This window comes from Dipodomys merriami, unplaced genomic scaffold, assembly GCF_024711535.1.
Source record: "Dipodomys merriami isolate MVZ:Mamm:240054 unplaced genomic scaffold, mDipMer1.0.p SCAF_33, whole genome shotgun sequence".
In the NCBI taxonomy this organism is placed as follows: Eukaryota; Metazoa; Chordata; class Mammalia; order Rodentia; family Heteromyidae; genus Dipodomys; species Dipodomys merriami.
The window spans coordinates 8508614-8534097 of NW_027204826.1; the positions used below are offsets into that span (position 1 = coordinate 8508614).

Sequence of the window (25484 nt, forward strand, 5' to 3'; positions counted from 1 at the left end):
AAAACAGAAATAGGAGAATCACAATTTAGATCAGCCTGGGAAGAATCTGAATAGTGAAACTATTTCAAAAATGCCTAAAACCATCCAGGTTCATGCTTATAATCCTAGCTACTCAGGAGGCTGAGGTTAAAGTGGTAGGGTGCAAGCCTTGAGCAAAAGAAGCTCAAAACAAACAAAACCCCTAAAACCAAAAGGGTTAGGATGTGGCTAAAATGGTAGCGTGCCTATGTTACAACTGCAAGAGTCTGAGTTCAACCCTCTGCACCATTACCAAAATTAGATCATTGATAGATATATAAAAAAGAAAAGGGGGCTTGGAAGGTGTCTCAGTGGTAGAGTGCTTGCCTTGCATGCATGAGGTCCTGGGTTCAATTCCTCAGCACCACATAAGCAGGAAAAGCTGGAAGTAGTGCTATGGCTCAAGTGGTAGAGTGCTAGTCTTGAGCTGAAGAACTTAGGGGCAGGGAACAGGGACCAGGGCCAGAGTTCAGGTCCCACGACCAGAAAAAAAAAAAAAGGAAGGAGGGGAAAGGGAAGGACAAGTAAGGAGGGGAAAAGGAAGGACAAGCAAGCAAGGACTTCAAGCCTCATTTTAAAATAGCTAATAAAGGGGCTGGGAAGGTGGCTCAGTGGTAGAGCGCTTGCCTTGCATGCCTGAGACCCTGGGTTTGATTCCTCAGCACCACAGAAGCAAAAAGAAAAAAAGCCAGAAGTGGTGCTGTGGCTCAAGTGGTAGAGCTCTAGCCTTGAGCTGAAGAGCTGAGGGACAGCACCCAAGCCCAGAGTTCAGGCCCCATGACTGGACCCCCTTCTCCCCCCCCCCCAAATAAAATAAAATAGCTAATAAAGAAAGTCTGGTAAGTCTGGTAGGCTCTTGCATGTAATTCCCAGCTTTTGAGGGGGCAGAGATCAGGTAGACTGCAGTTCAAAGGGCAGTCTTGGCAACAGGTTACCAAGAACCCATCTCAAAAACTAAGCTGGTAGTGGTAGTGTATTATGTCTATAATGTTAGCTGTGCAGGAGGCAAAGCCTGCAAGATCATGATTGAGGTCTGCCTGAACAAAAATGTAGGACCCTATCTGAAAAAAAAGAAAAAAAAAGTCAGGGGATATGGCTTAAATGACAAAGCACTTGCCCTAGCAGGCGCACAAGACCCTGAGTTCAAACCCCAGTACTGTCAAAATGTAAACAATAAAAAATAACACAAAGCACATTTGGCAAATGTTGGTAACAATGGAATGAGAGTTTCAACAGTTGGACAACCTCATAGTTCCTCAAACTTTGAATGCTTATAATGTGTTCATAATGAAATGTTTTAGAAGATACAAAACAGAGCAAATCTTTCATTACCAAAACCAGATGAAAATAAATGATTACTTATGTTAAAACATTTATTAGGAGAATTAGCAAATGGAAAATAAACTACAACATATAAAATATGGATAAAATTATGCCAAATATCCAATTGAGGGAAAATGTGGGAGAGCACCAGTGATGCTAGTTAAACTTATTTCATTAAGCATAATAAGTAATCAAAATTTCATACAAGTGTGGTGGAAAATCTGCATGGAATATAGTCTTCTAAGAGGAAGAAAATATTAAACATAGACACAAACAATCTAACAAGCAGTAGAAAGCACTGTAGAAAAAGTGAAAAAACATTCTAGGTATCCTAGCTTCTACTCCATACCAGTAACAAAGGTGCATTCAGATGATTTGTTTACCTGACTAGTTCATTTAAACATTGATAGCAATCACATAGCTTTTTAGCCTATTAAGCAAAGCAATGAAAAAAGATCGTCCAAAGAATTTTACTACAACAGAAAATTTGGTATCAAATCATGAAAAAGAATAACAAAAAGAAAATCAGACATTTATTTAACTTAGTCAATATTCTTTCAAATATTCCAAATAAAAATAAGGACCTATAATTTAATTAAAATTTAATTTAATTTGTAAATTAAATTAATTACATTAATTTTACTTTAAATTAAAATAACAAATTCTCTTCAGAATCAAATAGAATCTGTTCACTCAAAAAAGGTTTCAATAGAAAAGAAATGATTTCATAGTACAAATGTGTTAAGCAATAGTACTAGTGGTTGTGCAAAAAATATTGATCGCATGTACCACCTGATTTTGATTAAAATTCCTTAGAAAAATATAAAAAGTCAAAGACCTTCCTAACTTAACAAAGTAAACTCATACTCAAAATCACTGTACTGATGAATAAGACCATCCAAATCAAAATCACTTACCTACTGGGACTAAGACACGAAACCAACCTCAGCAGAATTGTACTCAGCAAAATACAACTATAAACTGATAAATAAATTCAGTTCCCTCATCTAGGCAAATAGCTGTCACTGATAGTATCTAACCTAGATAGTTGGTTCACTGATACAATAATGTTATTATCAAGAATTACATCATGCTCTTCCAACAATCTTATAAATATTGCACAATGATTTTTTTCTATTCCTAATCAGTTCTTTGTCTTAAATTGCAACAGCCCAGACCCAAAGGCACTTTCCTCTAATCTGTGAAACACTGTCAAACCCTGTCAAGGTGGTGTTTTCCCTTGCTGCAGTAAATTTAATAAACTCAGCTTTGCTCATTCATAGCACTTTTGGGTGGTCTTTAGAGAAGCAGACCAGCAAAAAAAATGTGCATTGCAACCCAAGAAGCATTCCATTAAAGGCCCATTTAAATCAAGGGTGGGTGATATGTCAACGTTGTTTAAGTGCTCTGAAAGGACCAGTATGTGGACTTTATCAACTTAACCAAAATCATGTATTGGAAGAAGAGAATTAAAGCTATCAATTTTTGCAAATAATTCTGTCCACATTTTGAAAAAAAATATGAGAAGTATTGAGAGGTGACCACTTGCCCCTCAAAAAAACAAAACTTCCAGGTTCAGAAAAAATGAACAAAGTAAAAGAAAAATCTCATCACTAAAGTCAAAAATGTTAATAGCAATTTAAGTTTTTATGAATAAGAGACATACATTGTTCTTCATTGTGAAGACAATATTACTGAAAACCAATTTCCCCAAATTAATTTATTAAGTCTGATGAAATTGCAGTCTAAACTGTAATTTCGTCCAGTAAGAAGACACATGAGACAGGAGGCAGAAGAAGAGACACACAGATCCACAGAACAAAAATGGAGCCAGCCAGATGAGAATACAGCATAGGCGCAAGATGGCATTACAGATAAATGGGCAATTATTGGCAAATAATCGCAAGTAATGGCAAATAACTTGGCAATTTAAGAGTTCAAAACAAAAAAAGTTCTCATGATATAAGAATTTGACTGAAAAAAAACCCCCACAAAGAATTAGAAGTTAACACAGGTGAAGAGTTTTATGGACTTGGTATAATACCTTTCCAAAATGACATGAAACCAGAAGCTATAAAGCGAACATGGTTATATACTTGGACATATAACAATTATACACATTCCTAGAATAAAAACAAAGTTTAAAAGTGCATAAAAATATCTGTAATGCTTGACAATCTGAAAGCTTATTCCACCAATAGTAAATGTGTTCATTGAAATCTGAGACGAAAATCAACACCCCAGAATTGGACATAAAGAAGAAATTAAAAATACAGATGACTAATAAACACATGAAAAACAATGATCAAACTCAAAAAAAGAAATACAATTTAAGACAATAGTTGGCCTATCACATTTGCAAAATTTTAAGTACGTTTAAAATTCATTATTTGCATGGATATGGGAAAGTTGGCAATCTCATTCATTGCCAGTGAGAATAAAATTGTTAACCACATTTTTTCAAAGAAATCTTTCCATAATTTTCAAAATCTTAAATGTTCATATCTTTAATTCCAGTAATTCAATTGCTAGGTAAACTTAATATCATAGACAAATGCAGAATTGTTGATAATAGAGGGAGGTTCATTGCACACAAATTTGGTACTAACATAAATAACCATGAATGAGAAATCCATAAAACATTTAATTATATTTTATCTACACAATAGTCATGCAGTCATTCAACAAATGACACAGATGTATATGTATTACTGAAATAGAAAAAAAAACCACTGAAAAGACTTAAATGGAAGAGGTAATTGGCAGAAGAATGTGTTACAATATGGGTTCACTTCTAAATACCCACTCCAGAATAGCTTGCATGTCCATTTGCACACTAAAAAAAAATATAGGAAAACTGACAATTGAGTTGCAGAGGGCCCCTAGCTTATTCTATTATTTGTTCTTTGAATTTTTGAGAAAAATGATGCAGTTTCTTTTGAATATATCAGCTTTAAAAATTTATCATGTGGCAAAGAAAAATGGTAAATATATATTTATAGGAGCACTGAGCATTTCCACCATTTTGAGCTTCTTGTGCAATTTATTTGAGGCTCCTGTGATTGAGTCAAGCGGCAGCAAGGGAAACAGTCACCATGCCCAAATTAAAGTCTCAACGGTGATATCCCAATATGAGCATTTCTCAGTTAAGCATTTCTTATCTGCAGGAGGAATCCACTGCCACCCAGGAAGAGAGGTGTCACCGGGCATAAAGAAGACTGTAGCGTTGTTTTGATGAAGCTGGTATATAAGTAATGGCATCAACTGTAGCAAATCCACTCAATGTGGTCACCCTACAAGGACACAGGGAAAATTAGCTTAGGTGAGAAACATGTTTTTTCATTCTTTTCTTTCCTTTTTTTCTTTTTGGCTTGAACTCAAGACCTCACTCTCACTCAGTTTTCTTGCTTCCAAGTGAAGCTCTACCAGTTGAGCCATGCCTTACTTGTCCCTTACTTCCTCATTGTGAAATGATAGCTTGGTATGCATAGATCTATATACTTCTGGATCAGCAAACTTCTTCATGGTCTCTCTTGCACATTTCCAAAATGGAATAAATTACCTGATTCACACTGAAAATTATGCCTGTTACTTTATGTAAAAAGTTTTACCTTTCACTGCTTAGCAGGACAAGTTATTCAGAAAATCAATTAAAATATACTCATGTTTATTTGCAACAAAAAATTTATTGGGAACTTATCAGTGGCAGGTAATTGACAAGGTATCTATGTCACCAAAAAAAGTAAAGAAAAAATACCTGACTAGGGCTGGATGCTGATAACTCATCATGGTTCAAAGGCAGCCCTAGCACAAAGGTCTGTGAGACTCTCCAAATCAGCCACCAAAAAATTGGAAGTAGCACTATGGTTCAAAGTGGTAGAGCACTAGCCTTGAGCAAAAAAAGCTCAGGGACAATGCCCAGGACCCGAGTTCAAGCTCCACAACCGACAAAGAAAAATTACTGACTAGAATAAATTAAATAAAAGTAGTTATATGAAATTACATGTAATTGCTGAATTAATAATATATAAAGAGCTCAGCTATAATGGACTGGCTAGAGTTAGATTTTCATTGAGGGCAAAGTTTGTTAAGGAAAACTCCTCAATTCAAGAACTATTATGACCACAGCTCTGTACCTCCCCATTTTTATATCCACATTTATCTGATTCTTGGTGCTTTTTAATGCTGCCTGGCTACAACTAAAGATAAACTTAAGGAGAAGATCTATCAATTTATATCCCCCATCCTAGGACTCTTATAAACATGCAGCCCCTACCCACATAGACATTATACCTGTCGAAGACATCCATGTGACCATATATAGGAATGAAGATTTGGGAAGTAAACTGTCAACTAATTTCTTAGAATTGATAGTTGAGAGTTAAGGCAAGGGCAGTAACAACTTCTCTACCCTGTTGGGCTCTATCATCACCTGACAGAAAAAAAAGGAAAAAAATGAACATTTTAAGAAGAAATACACACATATATGCAGATGCATCTATAAACATGTATCACATACATACGCACATAATGAAACAATAATGTATTTATTCTGTGTTGTGTGGCAACTAGATAGGAATGGTGAATGTTGGTTAAGTCTTCTCTGTGTCATATGCGCAAACATGCACATCTTTGCACATCTATGCTAGCAAGATAAATGTACTACTAAAACTAAATATTATAAAATAAAAAATGTCACAATTGTATATAGCATGATGAAAATGTTGTCTATTACTTCCCAGTAAAGCCTAAGTAGGGCTCCTACCAACTCTATTGGAAAACTAAACTTATTTCTAAGTCATCAATTTCCACAAGGCCATCTTTACAGAATAATGTATGTCGTAGTCTGTGAGAAAAATAAGACACCAACATCTACTGTTATATTCTCCTAATCAATCCTTTCCCTCACATAATGCTCTAACAAAGCCAAGAGGGCAATGGAATTAAGCAACATAGGCCAATACAGGAATGCCCAGATACAGTGAACCCTTTACTAATACAAGGGGAACTGAGCAAGCTGGCATTATCTGAGGGAATCTGCCTTGTGCATCCATGTACATGAAAGTCAGCATCTCTTTGCTGACTTCTCAGACAAAGACAAATCAAGCCAAGCTAATTATGTCACGGTGTAAGTACTCTGATCTATAAAACCCCACTCCTTGTGGCAAGTAGTAGGAGCATTGTGGAAAGGATAAGGCTTAGTGGTGGGCAAGGCATCATGAGATGAGGAAGCCACCTGTCCAACAGATGCTGCATGCGAGGTATTCTAGGCTGCCACAAATTATAAATTGGAAACACTTCTATTTTTGTTTTTAATTTAGGATCTTTAAGATAGATTGTATCCCTTCAATGATTAGCAGCTACACAGATAGAAATAAAGATTGTATTACTTACACATCCTAGGGTACATGGCATGCTTGGGGACCACACAGAGATCAGAAGGACAAAAAAAAAGTGAGAAGAAAGGAGGCCAAGAGTAACTGAAGGAGGGATGAAGGTTGAAGTAGAATAAGGTTGTTATAGAAATGGGTTACTTTTGGGGAATTAGAATTGGTAGGGGTTAAAAACAAGCAGGAACAGGCTCCATGGAGTTATAAATGTGGAAGCATATGTGATGTATATGTGTGTATCCATGTGTATGTATGTATATACACATGTATGTGTTGACATCTATAAGGTAACTATCAGAATTGACCACATTGAGGAACTAGAAGGTGATCTAGAAGTAGAAACTGTCATGAATGTCCAAATACTTTTTCTGGTATGAGAATTCTTCACAAGAAATTCTTCACTACACTCTTCAATACTCACAGCCAAGACACAACTCAGACACAACTGCTGAGACCTCAAGGACAATCTTAAGATACAAACCTCATTTTGGCCCAGTATCATCTTGGTTCCTAAAAGAGAAGGAATCATTCAAATATACTTGATGCACAATGCTTTTATGGTATAAGCTAGGTTTAGAAATGTCAAGTATTCTAGAATGTAAAAGTATAAAATTATGGAAGCCAACTATACACACACACACACACACACACACATGGTTAGATAGATAGATACTATTTTATTTATTATGATTTTTTTGCTAGTCTTTTCTTTGCTATTCTTGGGGCTTAAACTCAGGGCCTGGGCCTTTTTGTGCAAGGCTAGTGCCACTTGAGCAGTCAACACATCTGGCTTTTTCAGCGTAGTTTATTGGAGATAAGAGTCTCACAGACTTTTCTGTCTGGGCTGACTTTCAACACTGATCCTCAGATCTCAAGCCTTCTGAGTAGCTAGGATTACAGGCATGAGACACCAGTGCCCAATTTCTTCAATATTTTTAATGTGAGAGGCAACTGGAGGTGTGGCTCAAGCGGTACAGCCCCTGCCTAATAAGCCTGGAGCCCTGACTTCAATCCCCACTACATGGGAAAAAAGTAAGACACTTAATGTGAGAAACTACTCCAAATAAATGACTGAGTTCCTTACAAAAATCTCAACAATCTATAAACCGTGAGATTAAATTCAATGACACTATGTTACTGTAGTACCTTCTAGAAATTGACAAGGATGAGCAGAGATACCAATAAAAACAAAAAATTTCAATGTTGTGATACTAAGTTCTAGGTGAAATTAGAACTTTGTTTCCATCCATAGTTCTTCACTGAAAACCAATAATATTCTTAAAATAACCTATGGGATTAGTAATGATGCTTCCTCTTTCATTCTCAGTTTTAGTAATTCATATGGGTATAAAGTTTTATCAATTGCATTCCTCTTGGCACAAAACCCAACTTGTGAGGATTTTCTTCTTTCTGTATTTCCTTCTTTTTTCTTCCCCCTCCCTCATTTCTGTATGTTACTAGGGTCCATGAGACCCTTATCTCCAATTAACCAACAAAAAACTAGAAGCGGCACTGTGGCTCAAAGTGGTAGAGTGCTAGTCTTGAGCAAAAGAGCTCATGACCGTGAGCAGGCCCTGAGTTCAAGTGCTATGACCAACAACAACAAAAAAAGAAAGAAAGAAAAAAAAAGGAAAGAAATAATCTCAAGGTCAGCACCCAGATCCATGATTCAAGCTCTAGGAGCAGCAAAAAAATAAATAAATAAAAAATAAAAAAAGTAAATGGTGTAATAATAATAGTAAATGCTGTAATAGGAAGAATTCTGATGTCACTTGTTACAAAATAGAGCTCAGGCAGAAAAGTTGAATAATAACTGGCCAATTAAATGTTTACTATTAAGAATTTACAGAAAAACCTGGTATGTGTGACTCATGCCTGTAATTCTAGGCACTCAGGAGGCTAAGATTTGGGGATTGAGGCTCAAGCCAGATCAGCAGACAAAATTGAGAGACTCACATCTCCAATTAACTAAGGAAAGTTGGCGTGAAGATGTGGATCAAAAGATAGACACTACCAGTCTTGAATGAAAAAGCTGAGCAAGAATTTGATTTCCTGAGTTCAAGGCCCAGTACTGGCACATACAAAAAAAAAAGTTTAGAAGAAAACATAATGATGCATTTGATAAACTACATGACAGTTCACTCATTGCTCTGAACAGAGGGGCATATGGAAGAGGATTTTTTTCTTTTTGCCAGTCATAGGGATTGAACTCTGGGCCTGGGTGCTGTCCCTAAGCTCTTCAGCAAAAGGCAAGTACTCTACTATTTGAGCTACTTTGGTTTTCTGGTGGTTAACTGGAGATAAGAGTCTCATAGACTTTCCTACCAGGGCTGGCTTTGAACCATGATTCTCAGATCTCAGCATTCTGAGGATTACAGGTGTAAGTCACTGACGCCTGGCCTTCTTCTTCTTCTTCTTCTTTTTTTTTTGGTTGGTTGTAGGGCTTAAACTCTGGGCTTGGGTGCTGTCCCTCAGCTCTTCAGCTCAAGGCGAGCGCTCTACCACTTGAGCTACAGTGCCACTTCTGGTTTTCTGGTGGTTTATTGGACATAGGAGTCTCACGGTCTTTCCTGCTCGGACTGGTGTTGAGCTGTGATCCTTAGATACTACTTGTTCAGCTGGTGCTCTATCACTGGAGCCATGCCTGTAGGCCAGCTTTTTGCTTCTTATTTTGGAGATTGAGTTCCAAGTACTTTGTTTAACCTGGCTGTCTTCTAAATGTAATACTCTAGATCTCACTCAAATAGGATTACAGACATGAGCTACTAGCACCTACCTTTAAGTTATTATTTAAATTGAGAAGATGGATAGAGTTAAGAAGATATAGGGTAGAATAATGAAAGGGGTGGCAACCATCAAGATGCACCCTATTTGAACCTGACAGGCTGAACTGAAACATCCTTGTAAAACTACTTAAGAATTATTTTTTAGAAATTGAAAATTAAAAATACATAATATAATTTAAGATATACAAATACAAATTCAATGTATAAATACATTTACATGTATATATATAAATAAAGTATAATAATTACTATAAGGAAGCATATTAATAGATCAATAATTTTGTATAAATACCCTTTTTTCTTTTTTAGTGATTAGTACTTAAAAGTATTTTCTATTAACAAACATTACTACACAGTACAGTATTTCTAACACATTTTACATTCTCCAGAAGTCCATGTGATATAGGTTAATCTACACAAGTGACATTTTATAGCCTTCATGCTCCATTCCTCAATATCCTCTATGCCTTATCCAAAACCAACTTAATACTGTTCTACTGAGTCCACAAATAATTTACCATTTTTTTATGTATGTCTGCCTCATTTCCTTCAGCATCATGGCCTCAAGCTTCATCCATGCTGTTGCAAATGGAAGGACCTTCTCATTTATTTTTGTGCCCATCCTGGTGCTTGAACTCAGGGCCCAAGTACTTTCTTTGTGCTCAGAGTTAGAGCTCTACCACTTGAGCCACACCTTCATGTCTGGCTTTTGGGGGTGGTTAATTGGAGAAAAAAATTATTAAGAAATTATCTTCCCTGGCTGGCTTCCAACAAGGATTCTCAGTTCTCTTCCTCAAGATAGCTAAAGTTAAAGGTGTGAGTCAGCAATGCCTGGAAGGGTTTTTTTTTTCTGGTCCTGGGCCTTGAACACAGACTTTGTGCTGGCTTCAAACTGCAGTCCTCAGATCTCAGCCTCCTGAGTAACTAGAATTATAAGTATAGCCACCAGTGCCTGGCAGGATCTTGTTTTTTAAGATAAAATAATATTCCATTAAAATGTAAGAAATCAACAACATTTTAGGTATTTTATAAAGACTAATCTTCACTTTCCATTATAAAACGACTTGAGAAGTAAAAAGAGGTGCTTAAAAAACACACAGATGCACAGGTTACAAGGGCAATGCCAACTGGTCCTATACTATTATCTAGCATCTATGTCAAAGGCCAACATAGATTATCTAAGCACACATGGACATTTAGGGGACATTTAGGGTACATCACTGTGGAAAATAATATGATACTGAATGTATTTCCTACATGGCTGAGGAAGGACATCAGTACCTACATAATCATGGATATAAACACAATCTCCCTTGGGGTGAACAAACAAGAGTTCTCTTCCATTGTATATAGCCTTATGTGCAAACTTGCCATATCACCCCATGAAACACTGGCTCACATATCACTGCAAATAAGAAATGTATACTGGCTTTATAATTCTCTCTACTAACAGGAACATTGCAACAATAAGGGTACCCACATTGTTCACTTTTGTGATACTACCAAATGTGGCATCATAATCTGGGATACTGACCAAATATAGTAATATGTCACCTAAACTGCCTCAGTATCATTTAAAATCTGTTCCTTGGGCTGTGAAGTTGGCTTAGTTGCAGAGTGCTTGCCTTGCATGCATTAGGCCCTGGGTTTGATTCCTCAGCACGACATAAACAGAAAAAAGCCAGAAGTGGCACTGTGGATCAAGTGGTGAGTGCTAGCCTTGAGCTGAAGAGCTCAGGGACAGCGCCCGGGCCCAGAGTTCAGCTCCCATGACCAACAAAATTAAAAAAAAATCTGTTCCTCCTATATATTACAAAAAGACTATTACTTGGCTGAGAGAAAATACACTTAATGATGGCATATATCCAAGGGCAAAGTTATAATACAACAGACATTCTGCACAAAGGAGAACTGAAAATATCCTTAAGGGATTTTTGTCTCTATTGTCATTGCATGTTTTAAACTGGAGGATAAACTGGACACTAAAAAAAATCAAGTAAGCTAGTTAAACAGGAAAAAATAAAGGAATTTCAAAGGAGACACATAAACAGTAACTTCCAAGACTACAATACAATGAAGGGCCCTTATAGACACTGAGTTCTTTAGTTATACATAGCAGATGAGAAGAAATACAAGGGCACTCAGAAATAGACATGATCTTTGGTATTATTAAACAAATACATGCATCTTGTATATTCTAACTGAAGACCTATTGCTTGATGGTAGTGTATGTACATTTATAATTAGCTAAGAAGATGACAGTCAAGAGAACAAAGGACTGAAAAGACAGTTCAGGTGAAAAAGTAGACCCTAAGAAAAAAAGGCATGTTAGGCATACTGGTACATGCCTGAACACCTCGCTATTGAGAGGTAAATATGGTATATCCTAGAGTCCATTCTTCATTAGATGGATTCGCTCACTAGATAAGACTGGGCATCCTGGCTCAATGTCACAAAATGACATGCACCAGCCACACATTTAAAAAAGAAAAAAAAATAACTAAACTATGGCATAATTGTCATTCACCAGGCAGAGTAAGAGCCACCAAGAAACTCAAATCAGATAAAAGATTCAACCTGAAGTCCCAGTACGCCAGACATGAGCCTCATATGATCAGCTACCTACATGTATGCCACCAACCACAATATCAAACAGGGTACCAATACTATCACACATGTGATCACCCTGACACAGGGTCTCCTTCCAGAACAAACTGGGTAAGCAGAATAAAAGCAGACATAAAACAAGAAACATACCAGTGCAAGCCTGCAAGTGTGGACTTACCAAAACTGAGTACAATTTGTGCAAGGCTACATAACCCTTCCTCATGTTGAATAGTTCCAGGGAACCAACTACAAACAGAATACCAGGCCCCCCAAAAAGATAATGAGAAAAGATAATTGGTAACAATGGCATGTAAGATAGGTGGGAATTCCAGTGAAAAATTCAGCCAAAAGAGCAAGGAGGGACAAAGAGATCGGAGTACATATAACTATGAGCTCACAAAATATGGTGAACGGAGAGGTGGAAGAATATCAATGATAACTAGCTTCATGCATACACTGTGTAACAAACACAATTAAAAAAAACGATCACAGTTATTGATATTTGAATAATTTAGATCACTACAAAGAAGATGTCATTGTAGAGTCACTAACAAACAGGAAATTTTCTGGGACCACAAATTTTCAAGGAAAAACAAGATTGCAAAGCTGATGAGAGAACATTGATAGATCATACACAAAAAAAACTAATACAATTTAAAAGATAAAAGCTATAAAAAGAAAATTGAGCAGCTAACTCTTACCTTCCTAACAGATAAAAGGACCAGGAATGAACAGAGAGCAGGCCATGTGGCACACAACTATACATAGTAAAACTCTCTAGGGACTACGAGAAAAAGAGAGATACAAGAATCGTGCTGCTTGAAGTGTCCACAGTGATGGGCATTCGGACCAACATGCCGCCCTACGAACTGAAGTCATCCTTGCATACTACAACCTGGAACACAAGAGAAATTAAAATCAGTGTTAAGAAAAGGAACAAAGCAAAAAACACAACTGTACTACCTACAGAGTGCTAATCAAAACTTGCAACCAATACTCTACTTTCCTATTAGATCTTCAAAGGTGTGTCAGGACCATGAATAGCAAGTACCACCTGAGAAACATGCAAGGAAAATATGTGTCTATATGTGGGGGTGTGCGCACAAGCACATACTGTTTCGCTCAGTGTATAGTTGTGCAGCCAAGAGTGACATAATTGTGGTCAAACTATCCTGTTATAAACACTACATTGCACTCTCACACCAAAGAAACAATGCAAGTGTCACCCAGAGAGGGCATATACAGCCAGCGCCCCGCAGGTGCAAAGAATGTGTGCGACTGCAACTCGGGCCCCGCTCCTACACTGCCTGACTCTGGACCTCAGTCACGATGAGAACGACGGTTATAGAGTTTTCACTCATTTTGTTCAGCTTCCAAGGAATGTTATTTTGGGGAGTCATCATCGATCCAAGCACACCCGCTGGGCTCCAAGCAGCACACGGCACGCTGGGCGCCAGCAGCTCGGGGCAGGCCAAGCTCCAACCCACACCGAGGACAGTGGGACCCCCTGGGCCACAGCCAGGCTTACCTCCCTCTCTCCTCGGGGCCGACGCACTGTCCACGGCGGGTCACGACGCAGCAGGCCGGGCGGCTCGCGCCCCTTCAAGGCTACACGGCTCTCTGGGCCTGGCTGCCAACCCGAGGCCCCGCTGACCGAAGGTCTCCTGGGAAATCAGCGCCTGGGAGCCAAGAGCAATCAAGAGGGCCGTTGAGAAAAGAACCAAGGCCAATGGCTGACCCGTCACGCAAAACTCCCGCCCTGCCCTAGCTCCAGAGCTCTCTTTCACTCTCCTATCCCACCCTCACAGGGCTTGTCTGGCCCATGAGCACAACAGCTCCTAGGAAGGCAAGCAAAACTTGGGGCCCATTAGTCGCACAGGATGTGTGTGCGCGCGTGTGTGTGAGCGGGCGCACGTGCGTGTGTGGTCGTGTGCCTGTGCCTGGGGGTTGGGGTTTCTTTGTGCAAGTGTGAGACGGTGGTGGTGAAGGGATTGGTTGTTGGGAGTCTATGCGTTGCGGTGTGTCCAAGGCAGCCGTTTGCGGGTGTATGCCTTTCAAACGCTGCCTATTGGTCCCCTGGACAAGGGACTGGCAGCCCAACGGCGCCCACGCGGCCCAAGACCACGGAGTCGGCAAGCAGGGCAAGGATGTGCTACTAACTGGTTGGCTGGCAGCTCTAGACACTTGAGCAGAAGCGAGACCCAGACGAGTCGGCCAAACCTCGGCCTCACAGGCAAGCCCCACTGGAGAAAGGAACAGTGAGTGCCAGGGCCCACTGCGATGGCCGGCTACCTGTCTAGGGCTGCCGCCCGTGCTGGGGCACAAATGCGTGTGAGGGATAGGCCTTCCTGGCTCCTACACTAGCTGGCTCGTGCAAAAAGTGCCGGACCTCAGTCACCGATGAGCGGAGACGGGAGTGAGTTTTCACTCATTTTGTTCAGCTTTTCCAAGGAATGTTTTTTTGGGGAATCATCATCGATCCAAGCACAGGCTCTGGGCGCCGAGCGGGACCCGGCCCGCGGGGCGCGAGCAGCACTGGCCAGGACATTTGCCGCAACGCCAAATGGCAAGCCTTGAGCAGCTCCCACCCACACCAACGACCACCACGAACCCCCTTTGGGCCCAGTAAGGCTCACCTCTCTCTCCCCGGGGCCGATGCACTGTCCACGGCGGGACAGGGAGCAGGCCGGGCGGCTCGCGCCCCTTCAAGGCTACACTGCTCCCTGGGCCTGGCATGCACTCCGAGGTCCCGAAATCAGCGCCTGGGGACCAAGAACAATCAAGAGCGCCTTTGAGGAAAAGGAACAAGGCCAAGGGCTGACCCGTCACGCCAACTCCCAGCTTGCCCCAGCTCCACAGCTATCTGTCTTCTGCTTTCCGGTGCCACCCTCCTCAAGGGTTTGCGGCACGACCATGCGCCTGTGACAGCGCTCGGGGTCTCCCAAGCCAGATGAGGGGGCCCGTGGGTGGGGGCATGCGTGCCTGTGTTGCGTGTGTGTCTGTTCGTGGGTGTGCGGGTGCACGGGTTTCGCGTGGGCGTCAGGTTGGTGTGGGCCAGCTACCCTGACCCACTACCCAGTCCTGTGTAGTGTCGCAGGACCACGCCTTGAAATCTCTGCCCGCCACCTGCACACATCCATGCAGCGTCTGCCACTCAAAGCCCGTCTCCTTTCACCAGCATCGTCGTACCGCCAACAGGGCCCAAGGGGCGCCCGCGCTAAGCTGCTTCTCCTTCAAACCTCCTGCACGGACTCTGCCAAGCCGTCTGCCCGCTGTCGGGGGAGGACTGGGGACGCCTCTGAGCCGCCTGCTGATGGCAGGCTCCTCGGAGCCCCAATTCACAAGGCCCTGCCCAACACAGAGAAACACAGAGCCTGCCCAATGTCCCCCCGACACGAAGCCATGACTGCCCTACTGGCCTAGACCCAGCCGGCCCAAGGCCTGCCCACTCTGCCTATCCTGGCCAGACCATGCAAGCATCCACCGGCTTGCCTCGACTGCCACAGTCCCGCTAACGGTCTGCTAGTGCTTTGGGCAAGGACCCGCACCCACACCTCCGTCGCACCCCACGGGCCAACCGCGGGACTCCTCAGCCTCCTCCCCACAGGCCTGCGCAACCTGCGCTACCGGCGGGGGACACTAAGGGCACAAGCGCCCGCCACCATCACACCGCACACCCTGCCCAAGGCTGTCCCCAGACCAGGAAGAAAACTCAGGGGACAGTCTCTGCCCAGGCCCCACACTCTGCCTCAAGTCAATCCTGGGCCTGGCCGCACCGCGCTCTGCACCCCCGGGGGTGGATTCCCCCAAAGGGCCCGGGCGATTGAAACCACACACACAACCCCCTCCCGGCCCCCCAATGCACCAAATGCGCCTGCAGGGGACCAGAGCACATAATGACCACAGGGCCCAAACCAGCCCCACTGTAGCTCCCTGCCCGCCCGCCCGCCCGCCCGCCCCATTGGGACCTCAGCCCTGGCCACTGCCACCTGGCACTGCGCACGCCTCCCACTCCCCGAATGCCAACAGGGACCCAATCCTCTCCTAGCTGGCTCCACTGTCCGCCCCAAGGCGGGCTCTCCTTCCCCATACCCTCAACGCGGAACCTCTGGGCAGCCAGACTTGGTCTCTGGGAGACCAACACCAAGCCTGCTGGGGTGGGCTAACCCAAACCTCGGCCACACGCACCTCGGGCCACAAGACCTCAACACCACACACTCGTCTCCTGAGGGCACGGTCCTGGGGATCCAATCACCAAGCGCACATCTGCCAAACACCTAGGCGCCTCCTCCTCTTCCTACCCGGGGACACAAGCCACCCACCGGCTGCCCCGTTACAGCCCAGCCGGCCAGAGGCCAGGGATGCCCATCGCGGGCACACGCTGGGCGTGGCCTCCATCCATCCAACCAAACTGCCCCACAGAGCGAGCGTGCTCCCAACCCACAGCAAGCCCAGGATGGCAGTGTCTGAGTGCCAGCGAGGCGGTCTTCAGCCAGCGCCCCGCAGGTGCAAAGAATGTGTGCGACTGCAACTCGGGCCCCGCTCCTACACTGCCTGACTCTGGACCTCAGTCACGATGAGAACGACGGTTATAGAGTTTTCACTCATTTTGTTCAGCTTCCAAGGAATGTTATTTTGGGGAGTCATCATCGATCCAAGCACACCCGCTGGGCTCCAAGCAGCACACGGCACGCTGGGCGCCAGCAGCTCGGGGCAGGCCAAGCTCCAACCCACACCGAGGACAGTGGGACCCCCTGGGCCACAGCCAGGCTTACCTCCCTCTCTCCTCGGGGCCGACGCACTGTCCACGGCGGGTCACGACGCAGCAGGCCGGGCGGCTCTCGCCCCTTCAAGGCTACACGGCTCTCTGGGCCTGGCTGCCAACCCGAGGCCCCGCTGACCGAAGGTCTCCTGGGAAATCAGCGCCTGGGAGCCAAGAGCAATCAAGAGGGCCGTTGAGAAAAGAACCAAGGCCAATGGCTGACCCGTCACGCAAAACTCCCGCCCTGCCCTAGCTCCAGAGCTCTCTTTCACTCTCCTATCCCACCCTCACAGGGCTTGTCTGGCCTATGAGCACAACAGCTCCTAGGAAGGCAAGCAAAACTTGGGGCCCATTAGTCGCACAGGATGTGTGTGCGCGCGTGTGTGTGAGCGGGCGCACGTGCGTGTGTGGTCGTGTGCCTGTGCCTGGGGGTTGGGGTTTCTTTGTGCAAGTGTGAGACGGTGGTGGTGAAGGGATTGGTTGTTGGGAGTCTATGCGTTGCGGTGTGTCCAAGGCAGCCGTTTGCGGGTGTATGCCTTTCAAACGCTGCCTATTGGTCCCCTGGACAAGGGACTGGCAGCCCGACGGCGCCCACGCGGCCCAAGACCACGGAGTCGGCAAGCAGGGCAAGGATGTGCTACTAACTGGTTGGCTGGCAGCTCTAGACACTTGAGCAGAAGCGAGACCCAGACGAGTCGGCCAAACCTCGGCCTCACAGGCAAGCCCCACTGGAGAAAGGAACGGTGAGTGCCAGGGCCCACTGCGATGGCCGGCTACCTGTCTAGGGCTGCCGCCCGTGCTGGGGCACAAATGCGTGTGAGGGATAGGCCTTCCTGGCTCCTACACTAGCTGGCTCGTGCAAAAAGTGCCGGACCTCAGTCACCGATGAGCGGAGACGGGAGTGAGTTTTCACTCATTTTGTTCAGCTTTTCCAAGGAATGTTTTTTTGGGGAATCATCATCGATCCAAGCACAGGCTCTGGGCGCCGAGCGGGACCCGGCCCGCGGGGCGCGAGCAGCACTGGCCAGGACATTTGCCGCAACGCCAAATGGCAAGCCTTGAGCAGCTCCCACCCACACCAAGGACCACCACGGACCCCCCTTGGGCACAGTAAGGCTCACCTCTCTCTCCCCGGGGCCGATGCACTGTCCACGGCGGGACAGGGAGCAGGCCGGGCGGCTCGCGCCCCTTCAAGTCTACACTGCTCCCTGGGCCTGGCATGCACTCCGAGGTCCCGAAATCAGCGCCTGGGGACCAAGAACAATCAAGAGCGCCTTTGAGGAAAAGGAACAAGGCCAAGGGCTGACCCGTCACGCCAACTCCCAGCTTGCCCCAGCTCCACAGCTATCTGTCTTCTGCTTTCCGGTGCCACCCTCCTCAAGGGTTTGCGGCACGACCATGCGCCTGTGACAGCGCTCGGGGTCTCCCAAGCCAGATGAGGGGGCCCGTGGGTGGGGGCATGCGTGCCTGTGTTGCGTGTGTGTCTGTTCGTGGGTGTGCGGGTGTGCGGGTTTCGCGTGGGCGTCAGGTTGGTGTGGGCCAGCTACCCTGACCCACTACCCAGTCCTGTGTAGTGTCGCAGGACCACGCCTTGAAATCTCTGCCCGCCACCTGCACACATCCATGCAGCGTCTGCCACTCAAAGCCCGTCTCCTTTCACCAGCATCGTCGTACCGCCAACAGGGCCCAAGGGGCGCCCGCGCTAAGCTGCTTCTCCTTCAAACCTCCTGCACGGACTCTGCCAAGCCGTCTGCCCGCTGTCGGGGGAGGACTGGGGACGCCTCTGAGCCGCCTGCTGATGGCAGGCTCCTCGGAGCCCCAATTCACAAGGCCCTGCCCAACACAGAGAAACACAGAGCCTGCCCAATGTCCCCCCGACACGAAGCCATGACTGCCCTACTGGCCTAGACCCAGCCGGCCCAAGGCCTGCCCACTCTGCCTATCCTGGCCAGACCATGCAAGCATCCACCGGCTTGCCTCGACTGCCACAGTCCCGCTAACGGTCTGCTAGTGCTTTGGGCAAGGACCCGCACCCACACCTCCGTCGCACCCCAGGGGCCAACCGCGGGACTCCTCAGCCTCCTCCCCACAGGCCTGCGCAACCTGCGCTACCGGCGGGGGACACTAAGGGCACAAGCGCCCGCCACCATCACACCGCACACCCTGCCCAAGGCTGTCCCCAGACCAGGAAGAAAACTCAGGGGACAGTCTCTGCCCAGGCCCCACACTCTGCCTCAAGTCAATCCTGGGCCTGGCCGCACCGCGCTCTGCACCCCCGGGGGTGGATTCCCCCAAAGGGCCCGGGCGATTGAAACCGCACACACAACCCCCTCCCGGCCCCCCAATGCACCAAATGCGCCTGCAGGGGACCAGAGCACATAATGACCACAGGGCCCAAACCAGCCCCACTGTAGCTCCCTGCCCGCCCGCCCGCCCGCCCGCCCCATTGGGACCTCAGCCCTGGCCACTGCCACCTGGCACTGCGCACGCCTCCCACTCCCCGAATGCCAACAGGGACCCAATCCTCTCCTAGCTGGCTCCACTGTCCGCCCCAAGGCGGGCTCTCCTTCCCCATACCCTCAACGCGGAACCTCTGGGCAGCCAGACTTGGTCTCTGGGAGACCAACACCAAGCCTGCTGGGGTGGGCTAACCCAAACCTCGGCCACACGCACCTCGGGCCACAAGACCTCAACACCACACACTCGTCTCCTGAGGGCACGGTCCTGGGGATCCAATCACCAAGCGCACATCTGCCAAACACCTAGGCGCCTCCTCCTCTTCCTACCCGGGGACACAAGCCACCCACCGGCTGCCCCGTTACAGCCCAGCCGGCCAGAGGCCAGGGATGCCCATCGCGGGCACACGCTGGGCGTGGCCTCCATCCATCCAACCAAACTGCCCCACAGAGCGAGCGTGTTCCCAACCCACAGCAAGCCCAGGATGGCATTGTCTGAGTGCTAGCGATGCGGTCTTCAGCCAGCGCCCCGCAGGTGCAAAGAATGTGTGCGACTGCAACTCGGGCCCCGCTCCTACACTGCCTGACTCTGGACCTCAGTCACGATGAGAACGACGGTTATAGAGTTTTCACTCATTTTGTTCAGCTTCCAAGGAATGTTATTTTGGGGAGTCATCATCGATCCAAGCACACCCGCTGGGCTCCAAGCAGCACACGGCACGCTGGGCGCCAGCAGCTCGGGGCAGGCCAAGCTCCAACCCACACCGAGGACAGTGGGACCCCCTGGGCCACAGCCAGGCTTACCTCCCTCTCTCCTCGGGGCCGACGCACTGTCCACGGCGGGTCACGACGCAGCAGGCCGGGCGGCTCTCGCCCCTTCAAGGCTACACGGCTCTCTGGGCCTGGCTTCCAACCCGAGGCCCCGCTGACCGAAGGTCTCCTGGGAAATCAGCGCCTGGGAGCCAAGAGCAATCAAGAGGGCCGTTGAGAAAAGAACCAAGGCCAATGGCTGACCCGTCACGCAAAACTCCCGCCCTGCCCTAGCTCCAGAGCTCTCTTTCACTCTCCTATCCCACCCTCACAGGGCTTGTCTGGCCTATGAGCACAACAGCTCCTAGGAAGGCAAGCAAAACTTGGGGCCCATTAGTCGCACAGGATGTGTGTGCGCGCGTGTGTGTGAGCGGGCGCACGTGCGTGTGTGGTCGTGTGCCTGTGCCTGGGGGTTGGGGTTTCTTTGTGCAAGTGTGAGACGGTGGTGGTGAAGGGATTGGTTGTTGGGAGTCTATGCGTTGCGGTGTGTCCAAGGCAGCCGTTTGCGGGTGTATGCCTTTCAAACGCTGCCTATTGGTCCCCTGGACAAGGGACTGGCAGCCCGACGGCGCCCACGCGGCCCAAGACCACGGAGTCGGCAAGCAGGGCAAGGATGTGCTACTAACTGGTTGGCTGGCAGCTCTAGACACTTGAGCAGAAGCGAGACCCAGACGAGTCGGCCAAACCTCGGCCTCACAGGCAAGCCCCACTGGAGAAAGGAACGGTGAGTGCCAGGGCCCACTGCGATGGCCGGCTACCTGTCTAGGGCTGCCGCCCGTGCTGGGGCACAAATGCGTGTGAGGGATAGGCCTTCCTGGCTCCTACACTAGCTGGCTCGTGCAAAAAGTGCCGGACCTCAGTCACCGATGAGCGGAGACGGGAGTGAGTTTTCACTCATTTTGTTCAGCTTTTCCAAGGAATGTTTTTTTGGGGAATCATCATCGATCCAAGCACAGGCTCTGGGCGCCGAGCGGGACCCGGCCCGCGGGGCGCGAGCAGCACTGGCCAGGACATTTGCCGCAACGCCAAATGGCAAGCCTTGAGCAGCTCCCACCCACACCAAGGACCACCACGGACCCCCCTTGGGCACAGTAAGGCTCACCTCTCTCTCCCCGGGGCCGATGCACTGTCCACGGCGGGACAGGGAGCAGGCCGGGCGGCTCGCGCCCCTTCAAGGCTACACTGCTCCCTGGGCCTGGCATGCACTCCGAGGTCCCGAAATCAGCGCCTGGGGACCAAGAACAATCAAGAGCGCCTTTGAGGAAAAGGAACAAGGCCAAGGGCTGACCCGTCACGCCAACTCCCAGCTTGCCCCAGCTCCACAGCTATCTGTCTTCTGCTTTCCGGTGCCACCCTCCTCAAGGGTTTGCGGCACGACCATGCGCCTGTGACAGCGCTCGGGGTCTCCCAAGCCAGATGAGGGGGCCCGTGGGTGGGGGCATACGTGCCTGTGTTGCGTGTGTGTCTGTTCGTGGGTGTGCGGGTGCGCGGGTTTCGCGTGGGCGTCAGGTTGGTGTGGGCCAGCTACCCTGACCCACTACCCAGTCCTGTGTAGTGTCGCAGGACCACGCCTTGAAATCTCTGCCCGCCACCTGCACACATCCATGCAGCGTCTGCCACTCAAAGCCCGTCTCCTTTCACCAGCATCGTCGTACCGCCAACAGGGCCCAAGGGGCGCCCGCGCTAAGCTGCTTCTCCTTCAAACCTCCTGCACGGACTCTGCCAAGCCGTCTGCCCGCTGTCGGGGGAGGACTGGGGACGCCTCTGAGCCGCCTGCTGATGGCAGGCTCCTCGGAGCCCCAATTCACAAGGCCCTGCCCAACACAGAGAAACACAGAGCCTGCCCAATGTCCCCCCGACACGAAGCCATGACTGCCCTACTGGCCTAGACCCAGCCGGCCCAAGGCCTGCCCACTCTGCCTATCCTGGCCAGACCATGCAAGCATCCACCGGCTTGCCTCGACTGCCACAGTCCCGCTAACGGTCTGCTAGTGCTTTGGGCAAGGACCCGCACCCACACCTCCGTCGCACCCCACGGGCCAACCGCGGGACTCCTCAGCCTCCTCCCCACAGGCCTGCGCAACCTGCGCTGCCGGCGGGGGACACTAAGGGCACAAGCGCCCGCCACCATCACACCGCACACCCTGCCCAAGGCTGTCCCCAGACCAGGAAGAAAACTCAGGGGACAGTCTCTGCCCAGGCCCCACACTCTGCCTCAAGTCAATCCTGGGCCTGGCCGCACCGCGCTCTGCACCCCCGGGGGTGGATTCCCCCAAAGGGCCCGGGCGATTGAAACCGCACACACAACCCCCTCCCGGCCCCCCAATGCACCAAATGCGCCTGCAGGGGACCAGAGCACATAATGACCACAGGGCCCAAACCAGCCCCACTGTAGCTCCCTGCCCGCCCGCCCGCCCGCCCGCCCCATTGGGACCTCAGCCCTGGCCACTGCCACCTGGCACTGCGCACGCCTCCCACTCCCCGAATGCCAACAGGGACCCAATCCTCTCCTAGCTGGCTCCACTGTCCGCCCCAAGGCGGGCTCTCCTTCCCCATACCCTCAACGCGGAACCTCTGGGCAGCCAGACTTGGTCTCTGGGAGACCAACACCAAGCCTGCTGGGGTGGGCTAACCCAAACCTCGGCCACACGCACCTCGGGCCACAAGACCTCAACACCACACACTCGTCTCCTGAGGGCACGGTCCTGGGGATCCAATCACCAAGCGCACATCTGCCAAACACCTAGGCGCCTCCTCCTCTTCCTACCCGGGGACACAAGCCACCCACCGGCTGCCCCGTCACAGCCCAGCCGGCCAGAGGCCAGGGATGCCCATCGCGGGCACACGCTGGGCGTGGCCTCCATCCATCCAACCAAACTGCCCCACAGAGCGAGCGTGCTCCCAACCCACAGCAAGCCCAGGATGGCAGTGTCTGAGTGCCAGCGAGGCGGTCTTCAGCCAGCGCCCCGCAGGTGCAAAGAATGTGTGCGACTGCAACTCGGGCCCCGCTCCTACACTGCCTGACTCTGGACCTCAGTCACGATGAGAACGACGGTTATAGAGTTTTCACTCATTTTGTTCAGCTTCCAAGGAATGTTATTTTGGGGAGTCATCATCGATCCAAGCACACCCGCTGGGCTCCAAGCAGCACACGGCACGCTGGGCGCCAGCAGCTCGGGGCAGGCCAAGCTCCAACCCACACCGAGGACAGTGGGACCCCCTGGGCCACAGCCAGGCTTACCTCCCTCTCTCCTCGGGGCCGACGCACTGTCCACGGCGGGTCACGACGCAGCAGGCCGGGCGGCTCGCACCCCTTCAAGGCTACACGGCTCTCTGGGCCTGGCTGCCAACCCGAGGCCCCGCTGACCGAAGGTCTCCTGGGAAATCAGCGCCTGGGAGCCAAGAGCAATCAAGAGGGCCGTTGAGAAAAGAACCAAGGCCAATGGCTGACCCGTCACGCAAAACTCCCGCCCTGCCCTAGCTCCACAGCTCTCTTTCACTCTCCTATCCCACCCTCACAGGGCTTGTCTGGCCCATGAGCACAACAGCTCCTAGGAAGGCAACCAAAACTTGGGGCCCATTAGTCGCACAGGATGTGTGTGCGCGCGTGTGTGTGAGCGGGCGCACGTGCGTGTGTGGTCGTGTGCCTGTGCCTGGGGGTTGGGGTTTCTTTGTGCAAGTGTGAGACGGTGGTGGTGAAGGGATTGGTTGTTGGGAATCTATGCGTTGCGGTGTGTCCAAGGCAGCCGTTTGCGGGTGTATGCCTTTCAAACGCTGCCTATTGGTCCCCTGGACAAGGGACTGGCAGCCCGACGGCGCCCACGCGGCCCAAGACCACGGAGTCGGCAAGCAGGGCAAGGATGTGCTACTATCTGGTTGGCTGGCAGCTCTAGACACTTGAGCAGAAGCGAGACCCAGACGAGTCGGCCAAACCTCGGCCTCACAGGCAAGCCCCACTGGAGAAAGGAACGGTGAGTGCCAGGGCCCACTGCGATGGCCGGCTACCTGTCTAGAGCTGCCGCCCATGCTGGGGCACAAATGCGTGTGAGGGAAAGGCCTTCCTGGCTCCTACACTAGCTGGCTCGTGCAAAAAGTGCCGGACCTCAGTCACCGATGAGCGGAGACGGGAGTGAGTTTTCACTCATTTTGTTCAGCTTTTCCAAGGAATGTTTTTTTGGGGAATCATCATCGATCCAAGCACAGGCTCTGGGCGCCGAGCGGGATCCGGCCCGCGGGGCGCGAGCAGCACTGGCCAGGACATTTGCCGCAACGCCAAATGGCAAGCCTTGAGCAGCTCCCACCCACACCAACGACCACCACGGACCCCCTTTGGGCCCAGTAAGGCTCACCTCTCTCTCCCCGGGGCCGATGCACTGTCCACGGCGGGACAGGGAGCAGGCCGGGCGGGTCGCGCCCCTTCAAGGCTACACTGCTCCCTGGGCCTGGCATGCACTCCGAGGTCCCGAAATCAGTGCCTGGGGACCAAGAACAATCAAGAGCGCCTTTGAGGAAAAGGAACAAGGCCAAGGGCTGACCCGTCACGCCAACTCCCAGCTTGCCCCAGCTCCACAGCTATCTGTCTTCTGCTTTCCGGTGCCACCCTCCTCAAGGGTTTGCGGCACGACCATGCGCCTGTGACAGCGCTCGGGGTCTCCCAAGCCAGATGAGGGGGCCCGTGGGTGGGGGCATGCGTGCCTGTGTTGCGTGTGTGTCTGTTCGTGGGTGTGCGGGTGTGCGGGTTTCGCGTGGGCGTCAGGTTGGTGTGGGCCAGCTACCCTGACCCACTACCCAGTCCTGTGTAGTGTCGCAGGACCACGCCTTGAAATCTCTGCCCGCCACCTGCACACATCCATGCAGCGTCTGCCACTCAAAGCCCGTCTCCTTTCACCAGCATCGTCGTACCGCCAACAGGGCCCAAGGGGCGCCCGCGCTAAGCTGCTTCTCCTTCAAACCTCCTGCACGGACTCTGCCAAGCCGTCTGCCCGCTGTCGGGGGAGGACTGGGGACGCCTCTGAGCCGCCTGCTGATGGCAGGCTCCTCGGAGCCCCAATTCACAAGGCCCTGCCCAACACAGAGAAACACAGAGCCTGCCCAATGTCCCCCCGACACGAAGCCATGACTGCCCTACTGGCCTAGACCCAGCCGGTCCAAGGCCTGCCCACTCTGCCTATCCTGGCCAGACCATGCAAGCATCCACCGGCTTGCCTCGACTGCCACAGTCCCGCTAACGGTCTGCTAGTGCTTTGGGCAAGGACCCGCACCCACACCTCCGTCGCACCCCACGGGCCAACCGCGGGACTCCTCAGCCTCCTCCCCACAGGCCTGCGCAACC

General features: G+C 49.5%; 1 long non-coding RNA gene and 8 other non-coding genes across 11 annotated transcripts; all 9 read right to left on the minus strand.

Annotated features, from left to right (window-relative positions):
* Positions 1 to 847: 847 nt before the first annotated feature.
* On the minus strand, positions 848 to 13761 carry LOC138841993 (uncharacterized). 3 transcript variants are annotated; one of them, XR_011376541.1, is made up of 5 exons: positions 13653 to 13761; positions 12826 to 13019; positions 7213 to 7241; positions 5635 to 5773; positions 848 to 4634 (listed from the first exon to the last, which is right to left on the minus strand). It is a non-coding gene; the product is annotated as an uncharacterized lncRNA (long non-coding RNA). The 3 variants fall into 3 exon arrangements; XR_011376540.1 differs by having other exon boundaries at positions 5635 to 7241; XR_011376542.1 differs by lacking the exons at positions 12826 to 13019; positions 13653 to 13761 and adding an exon at positions 10036 to 12799 and having other exon boundaries at positions 5635 to 7241.
* LOC138842162 (small nucleolar RNA SNORD116) lies at positions 13440 to 13533 on the minus strand. The gene has a single exon (XR_011376614.1). It is a non-coding gene; the product is annotated as a small nucleolar RNA SNORD116 (small nucleolar RNA).
* Positions 13762 to 14509: 748 nt separating the features above from the next.
* On the minus strand, positions 14510 to 14606 carry LOC138842182 (small nucleolar RNA SNORD116). Its single transcript, XR_011376633.1, has one exon. It is a non-coding gene; the product is annotated as a small nucleolar RNA SNORD116 (small nucleolar RNA).
* A 2080-nt stretch (positions 14607 to 16686) lies between these two features.
* Positions 16687 to 16780, minus strand: LOC138842163 (small nucleolar RNA SNORD116). Its single transcript, XR_011376615.1, has one exon. It is a non-coding gene; the product is annotated as a small nucleolar RNA SNORD116 (small nucleolar RNA).
* A 976-nt stretch (positions 16781 to 17756) lies between these two features.
* On the minus strand, positions 17757 to 17853 carry LOC138842184 (small nucleolar RNA SNORD116). Its single transcript, XR_011376635.1, has one exon. It is a non-coding gene; the product is annotated as a small nucleolar RNA SNORD116 (small nucleolar RNA).
* Positions 17854 to 19933: 2080 nt separating this feature from the next.
* LOC138842164 (small nucleolar RNA SNORD116) lies at positions 19934 to 20027 on the minus strand. The gene has a single exon (XR_011376616.1). It is a non-coding gene; the product is annotated as a small nucleolar RNA SNORD116 (small nucleolar RNA).
* A 976-nt stretch (positions 20028 to 21003) lies between these two features.
* LOC138842185 (small nucleolar RNA SNORD116) lies at positions 21004 to 21100 on the minus strand. Its single transcript, XR_011376636.1, has one exon. It is a non-coding gene; the product is annotated as a small nucleolar RNA SNORD116 (small nucleolar RNA).
* Positions 21101 to 23180: 2080 nt separating this feature from the next.
* LOC138842165 (small nucleolar RNA SNORD116) lies at positions 23181 to 23274 on the minus strand. The gene has a single exon (XR_011376617.1). It is a non-coding gene; the product is annotated as a small nucleolar RNA SNORD116 (small nucleolar RNA).
* A 976-nt stretch (positions 23275 to 24250) lies between these two features.
* Positions 24251 to 24347, minus strand: LOC138842186 (small nucleolar RNA SNORD116). The gene has a single exon (XR_011376637.1). It is a non-coding gene; the product is annotated as a small nucleolar RNA SNORD116 (small nucleolar RNA).
* Between the last annotated feature and the right edge of the window lie 1137 nt (positions 24348 to 25484).